Source organism: Egretta garzetta, unplaced genomic scaffold (genome assembly GCF_000687185.1).
Source record: "Egretta garzetta isolate BGI_Z169 unplaced genomic scaffold, ASM68718v1 scaffold219, whole genome shotgun sequence".
In the NCBI taxonomy this organism is placed as follows: domain Eukaryota; kingdom Metazoa; phylum Chordata; class Aves; order Pelecaniformes; family Ardeidae; genus Egretta; species Egretta garzetta.
Genome location: NW_009260671.1, coordinates 430746 through 438338, shown reverse-complemented (window position 1 = coordinate 438338; position 7593 = coordinate 430746).

The following is a 7593-nucleotide window of genomic DNA, read 5'->3' as shown; positions in this document are numbered from 1 at the left end:
TGGCGGGACAGCAGTGTACCTGCCCAAGTCGGCCATGCCAAATGGCACTGGAGCCGCCTCCAGCAGCCGTGCTCCCCTCCAGCCTGCCCCAGGGGTGTGGGGCACCTCTCAGCCCTCACGCCCAAATGACATGGCAGCTGGTTGCATGAAGCCAGCACGGTCTGGCCTGGCATGGCCCCCCCATGATGCTGAGACAGGGCACGAGAGTGTCAGCAGGGCCGGACCCAGCCTCTCTCTGCAGCACCTCTATTTGCCTGGGGGGCTGCAAGCAAATGCTTTGCTGCCTGGAGGGTCTCTGGTGGGTCTGGGGGTACATTTAGCTGCCAGATGTGTTGGGGAGGAGCTGCTTCCCCTCCCCACTTGCTGTCTATTCCCCTGCTGCCTCTCTGTAAATGGGCCGCTTAATTCAAAGTCTCTGGAGGAAAGGAGGGGGGAATCTCTGGTTAAGTCTGCACTTATAAAGTAAACAGTCCCAGGGCATTCCCAGGCACAGCAGCAGGACTGTCCCTGTGGGAATTTTTAGCACTGCCCTAGTGTGATTTTGGCTTGGGCCAGTTCACACTGATCCAGGCAATTTTTGCTCACGGTTTAGGAGTTAGCCTGGGTCAGGGTCAGTCCCAGCAGGATCTGGCGCACAGGCTGCCCATTTGAAGGATGTTTCACAGCCGGGAGGTGGGCTGGTTCGTGGCAGAAGTCCTCAGGGCCAGAGAACGGCCCTGGGTTTGTTTAATTTGGTGTAGGGCTGTGGAGCATCCTTCCCAGAGAGCCTGGTGGTGGGCACTTTGGAAATACAGCCCCACTGGCCCTGGCATGTCTGCTCTAGGCATGTGGAAGGGTCTCTGGGTAGAGGAGCTCCCAGGCAGGGGACAGCAGTGGGACTCTTTACTTGCAGATTTTGGGATGAAGGTTGAGGAGAGTTTCAAGGGCTGGGCTGTGGGACAGCAGGTAGGGGAAGGGTTTACGGCAGACCCTGTGGGTGGGATGGGGTGGGAATCCATCCATCCACGGCACGGAAGAGCCCCCCAGCCCATCTCCCCACAAGCTACATCCCCCATACATCAAAAGCAACGAGGTTGATTCGCCTATTTACTGAAACACTGCCGTGACCCCAAAGGGCTTCCACCCAGGACCCTGCCGGCCCCCTCCCTCCATGGCCACGCAACACAGGCTGCATTTGCACAGCCACCAGGCCTGCGGATGGGGGAAGGAGGCAGGCACGCGTGTGTGCATGTGTGTGCGTGCTTGTGCGCACACGTGGGTGCCGGGCAGGCCCCTTGGCGTGCCACGCGCCTGTGTTTGTGCTGCGCTTGCCATGTGCGTTTCGGGGCACGTGTGGGATCTGGCAGGCCGGTGCGGGCGCTTTGTGTGGGCAAGGGGTGTTTTGCTCAACACATGCCTTCATCTATGGTTGCTGTTTTGATGCAGAGAAAGACCGGGCTTTTGATGTCTGCGTGCGTGTGCTCTGCGGGTATTTCACACACGCTGTGTGCAGCCTGCACAGATGTGTGTGTGTGTGTGTGTGTGCTTGCACATGCGTGTGTGCGTGCACGTGTGTGAAGTGTGAGATCAGTGTCTCAGCTGGCTGCCACTCCGGCTGCTGGAATCCCTGCCTCCCAGGCCACGTTATAGATGAATACACTTGAAAGCATTTTTTCCCCCTTAGCCACCAGATTTCGCTGGGAGAAGAAAAGGAACCGGGCACTTTATCTTCATTAGCAGCTGGGAGCCTCTTGGGGCGGCTTTTGTCTGGGCGATGCTCCCTCCGCCCCTGCTCTTATCCCCTGTCCTCACTCATTAGCCCTTTCCAGAGGGGAAAGGGGCTGGCTGGCAGGGTCGTACGGCTCCACTGCATCCCTGTTCCTGCTGGCTACCATGTTCCACAGCCCTGTGGCCTTCTCCAGCCCCCTCCAGACAGCAGAGCTGGGATAGGAGGGGACAGGTCCCCTTTCTTATCTGCTTGGGGAGACCCAAGAGTCATTTTAGGCCCCAAGAAGCCCCTTTAGTTGCAAGCTGCTGCCTCCTCTGATTTTGGAGCTGGCTTTGGCCAGCACTGGTTTGGGATCTGGAGGGGTTGGAGAGGGGGATGGAGGTGGCTTCATGACCAAGCCCTCCTGGGAGGGCGGGAGCTGGCTGGACTGGGGGCAGCCCTTCCCTTCTGGAGCTGCTCATCACTGGGAAGTGCTCATGCCCGCATCCCTTAATACCCAGTAACCATGACAACTGCCGTGGAGCTGTCATCCTGTCCCCAGGCCAGCCACCACAGGGGTCCTCACGGAGGGGAGCAGAGGGGTCTGGGGCAAAAGCTTTCCTTGAATCGTTGCTACGTGTGGGGTGGCAGGCGGGCTGTGCCCTGCCCCGCTGCCGAGGCCTGGGGCAGTTTGGAGGGGATTTGGCACCGCTCCCCCCAGGGTGCCAGGGCATCCCCAGCCAGGGCCAGGGCTGCTGCAGCTGGGAGTGGTGCAGGATGCTGGGGCCATCTCAGCTGTGGGGAGGGCTTTGGAGGAAGATGGGGACAGAGAGAGCCTCCACTCCCCTCCTGCTAGCCCAGATGCTGGGGGTTCAGCGAGACAGCGAGGCGGGGGTGTCGGGGGCAGACTGCCTCAGGTAACATTCCTTCCCACTTAAAAGGAACCATAAATCACTCACTCTTTATTAAAAGCTCTGCCCGACCGGGAGAGAAATGTCAGGAGCATAAATCAACTCCACTGCTCTCTTGCAAGGGTCCTGGCTTGCCAAGGGCTGCTCCCTCCACCATCCCCAGGTAGGGCACAGCATGGCCACGCTCATTGCACCCAACCCCATGGACGAGGAATGGGGATGCAGGTCAGGGTCCGGTGATGGGAGCTCTCAAAAACCCAGCCTCCCCATCCAAATCCTTACCCCCGTCCAGGGGGCACGGGCTTTTTTTGCCTAAATCCTCTGCTTCCCCCTGCATCCCAGAGTGGTGGGGGTGTGCGGGGATGCCGCAGAGGTGCCGTGGGTGGAGAGCACCCTCTCCTGGGGCCGCCAGGGAGGAGCCCCCTTCTTCCCTCCGCCTGCCTGCCAGTGAGGAGGGCTGGCCTTCCCCAAAACACTCACTCCTCGCTCAGGAACCGAAACAACCCAGCTGAAGCCAAACAAACACCCCCACCTCGCAAAGCCCCTGATATCCCACTGCCAGCAAGGATTTTGCCCTAAAAGCTGGGGGCTGGCCCCATTTTGCAGTTCCTGTCTACCCCAGGAGCGGGGCTGGGGGACGGTGGCTGCAGCAGGTGGGAAAACTCCCCACAGTAGCACCCTGTCCCAAAACCCAAGGGCCGGCTGTGCATCACAGGGTGCCCGTGACTGCCTCCTGCCTGCACGGAGCACTGGGGCAGGGGGAGAGAGGTGGGAGGGGGCCCGAGCAGGAGAAGGACTCGCTTACGCAGCCTTAAAGCAGCCAGCACCGGGGTAGCTGCGCTTGCCTCGCCGTCTCCTGTTTTTCCAGTTAGATGCGTGGCTTAATATAGCAGCACTTATGTTGTAGAACGTCGCCCATAAAACAGAGAGGATGTGTTGTGTGGGAGCGTTCGCAAGCCAATCCCCAGCTGCTTTTTGATGTCGGCTTGGAAATCACAGCGTCCTGGCAACGGCTGCTCGCTGGGGTTTGTGTGCAGCCGGGCTAGACCTTCGCCAGGTGCGAGCCTGCAGAGATCTCCAGGCTCCGGTCAAACTTTGAGGATTTCTATCAGCTCCAGGATCTCTGTCTGGAGTGGAGTGGATGGGAGCTACTGGGGGGTGCTGGGGGACATGTGTGCAAACCACCCACAGATCTCAACCTGGTACCATGGAGCTGGTCCCATGGGAGCCTTTCCTGAGTGAGTGAGGAATTGCAGGTACAGCAAACCCTGGGGCCCAGGGAATGGGCAGTGACCAGAAGCACCCATGGGTGCTGACAGCACCATCTACGCATACCAAAAGTGCAACAAGCGTTTCTGCGATGGGTCTGGTCTCCCTGCATGCTCAGCTCCATCAGCTGTGTCAGCGGGAGAAATCACTGCCTTGGCTGCTCCCAATGGCGCTGGCCTTTCTCAAATGACTTCCCCAGAGAGGGAGCAGGCTGATAAAGAAAGTTGCTCTGGCAAAATCAGGCCAGGCTCAGGCAATTTAAATGCATGCAGTCAGGCATCCCCACATGGGAAGGGTGAGCACCAGGGGCCTCATCCTGCACGGAGGGGAGGGCTTGGCTCTGTGGGGTACCACCAGGCTGGAAGTGGCAGCCAAGGATAGCTCATCTTCCTATCTCAGCCCAGGCCTCAGCTGGAGAGGGAATGGGCTGGGGGGGAAAGAAAGGGGGCGCGAGGGGGAAGGAGCCGCGATCTTTTTGCTTGGGAAACTGCTGGGATTCTTCCATCAAAGGGAAGTAAGCCCTATGCGCAGGGCTGCAGGCTTTCATGAACCGCTTGCTGCAAACCCCGGCCCCCATGGGTCTGTTTATCCTGGCATGGGAGAGCCCATAAACTGCAGCCCTGAGTTGGCCCACGGAGCACGGCTTTCCTCCCCACTGCAGCCCCAGCAGTGGGGCTGGGACAACGTGCCAGGGGTAGGGAGGGGGGGACCACTGCCTGGGCATGGCTGCCAAGCCCAGCTGGTGTGTGGCCAGCACCCAGCTGGGTTGTGGGCAAGGTGTCTCCATCCCCGGAGCCGGCAGTGAGCCCTTCTGCTCCCATCATCTCTCTGGGGCTGTGCTCGGTCCCCATGCAGCATCCCTGGAGTGGCTGAGGGGCATGCAGCATCCCTGCAGCAGCTGAGGGTCACCAGGGCACAGGGCTCTTGGAGTCCCATCTCAGCTACTCCCAGAGCTGAAAGCAGGTCCCTGCCTGAGATCAAGGGGCCATGAGCGGTGCTGGGAGCTTGTCACCACAGCTGGCTGGCACCCTCAAAGGGTCTGCCCCATTAAGTGTCTCTCTCAGCTGGGCTGACCCAAGGTGCCCCGTAATTTCCCACGTTCCCTCTGCCTGCCACCCATCATATTTTGCATTTCTCCCTCTATCTTATCTCCCCGCCGGCTCACCCCTTTGCAGCTGGTCTCTTGTTTTCCCTCTGCTGTCTCCCTTGCTCCTTGGCCCCACCTGCTCCAGCTCCAGCCTGGCTCCCGTGCTGAAGGACCTCGAGGCAGGTCCCTGATAAGGGCCAGACCAAACAACAACCTTTTGTGCCATGCTGAGCTCATCTGGAGGAGCTGGGTGAAGAACCTGGCCTGGGTAGAGCAACAGTGATGCATGGAGGGACTGAGCAGTTCAGTGCCTCCATGTGATGCCAGACACACAGCACGACCCTGCCTCAGTTTCTCCATTTCTCCAAAAATCCTTCCTCTGCCCCTGCTCACAGCAGCATCCCTCCCTCGAACAGGGGAGGGAGAAGGGCCTGTGCCGAGGGCTGAGCTGGGGAGGGAGGGTGCATGTCCCGCTGAGAGATGCTGTCAGTGCTGAGCCCTGTGTGCACAGCAGGCCTGGCAGCCAGCAAGTGCAGGGAATAAAATCCTCCCCCCTCCCGGCCCGCTGCCGGGTTAATATTCCCTCTAACGACAGACGGCTCCTTTTATCCTCTCTCGCACTCCCGCCAGTGATTTAATCTTGGAACAAGCCATGATTATTTCCTGTACAGCTGCCTCCCTCACTTCCACTGCAGACCAGGCTTGACAGCATCCCACCAGGCGAGGAGCAGACCCTCCTCCGGACCCCCAGCCCGGCCACGAACAAGGGCAGAGAGACCCTCTCCAGCCCCGGCCCGCCTGCTCCCCTTGCCCCTGCCTGTCATGCGCGCGGGGTGCCATGGGGAGAGGAGGGACAGTCTGCAGCGGGACTCCTGCATGGGGCTGGCAAGCATCAAGGGAGAAAAGGGGCTAGGGAAGGTGGTGGATTGCTTGACCAGAGGATCTTGCAGGTCCCACTTCACGGTGCAGGTCTAGGGCTGTGGGAGGAGGCTGGTGGGTCTCAGACAGGCTCCCTGGAGTCGGCACGGTATCAGCACAGAAACACCTACCCCTGGATCCCTCCAAGCTAAGGTACGGGGCAGCTGGATCTCAGGTGGCCAATCCTCAGCAGCCCTGAGCCGAGGCCCACAGAGGCAGGCGAAGGATTAACCTCATGGCCCTTTGCCTCTCACAGGGCTGCAGTGCTTGAGCAGAGGCACCCCAGGCTCAGGAGAGTCACAGAGCACACAGCCTGGGATCCCATCCATGGCCACAGTAGGGCCGGTGGCATGGCCTGCGGCAGCCCCAGAGGGTCAGGGGTCCTTGGGGGCCCACATGCAAGCTACAGCAGGCAAGATCTGCTTTCCAGGGAGAGCCTGGCAGGTGCTGGGACTGACTCCATCCTCATCTGTGCGGTGAACACAGTCAGCCCCGAACACCAGAAAAATCTGAGGCCAGAACACACCACTGAGAACAACCTCCTGAGTCTGCCCTTGCGTGGCTGTTGGGGGAAAGGCTTCCAAAATACTGGGGCAATAACCACTGTCTACCTGCAAGCAGACAACTTCCCTGCACTGCTGGGCAGGTGGGGTTAGTGGGGGGCCAGCACTTGTCACCACAGCACGTGTACAGGATGTGTGTGCTTGTCTTACGTGTGTGCGCTACCTGGAGGGCTGCAGAAGGCCAGGATCCCTCCTTGCCAGGGCAGGGAAAAGCAGCTGGAGACCAGGGCTGGCCCAGGGCCACCCCAGCAGCAGCGAAAAACGTGGGGTGCAGCTCCACCTGGTGGGCAGCAAGGCCCCCCCAGGTGTCATCAGATCCCTTTGGCCACCACATGGGGAGAAGGTGCCCCAAGAGCTGGAGCCTATGGCTCTGCCTTCCCTGTCACCGCTGGGACACAGAGCCAGGGGACAGCAGCCTCACCCCAGGGTTTGGGCTGCTCCAGCACTCCTCACCCCAGGGGTGCTGGGGCAGAAGCAGCTCATGGACGCACACGCTGCAGCACGCACACAAAAGCATTTCTGCACACACACAGCTTGTGCAGAGCTGGCTGTGGCCCCGCGACCCAGCCTTTGCCTGCAGGAGGAGGTTAAAAGAAGGGAGCTGCCTCCCTACCAGATGGAAGCAGTCCTAAGGGGCTGGACTGCTCAGCTTCTGCCAGCCAGGGAGGTGTGGGAACAAGTCTGACCTGAAACCAGGAGTCCTGGGCTCAGCACCCAGCATCCTACATGACCCTGGACAAATCCTTGCTACCTGCCATGGAAGAGCACTTGCACAGATGCTTTCGTTGCCCTGTGCTTCTCGCTGCCCTCTTCCCCCTGCCCTGGGATGCTCCTCACACACAGCGCCCTGTGGTGCTCCTTCCATCCCAGCGCCGAGACCTCAGCCCCTTCACTGCCAGGAGGCGCCAGAGATGCCCCCCACTTCTGCGCAGGCTGCGGGTTGGGAGCTGCTGGCTCTTCACAGGCGGGTGACGGGTAGTGGGGCAGAACCACCACCAGGACAGCAACCAGACGCTTTCCCTCAGACAAGCGGCAGCTTCTTCCAGCTGTGCCGGTGCCCCTGGCAGCCAGGGAGGCTCCCCAAAGCAGGGAGGAGGGGGCAGAGAGTTGCAGTGATGGGCTGGGCACGGAGGCGCTGGAGCAAGCCTGCGGCCAGGG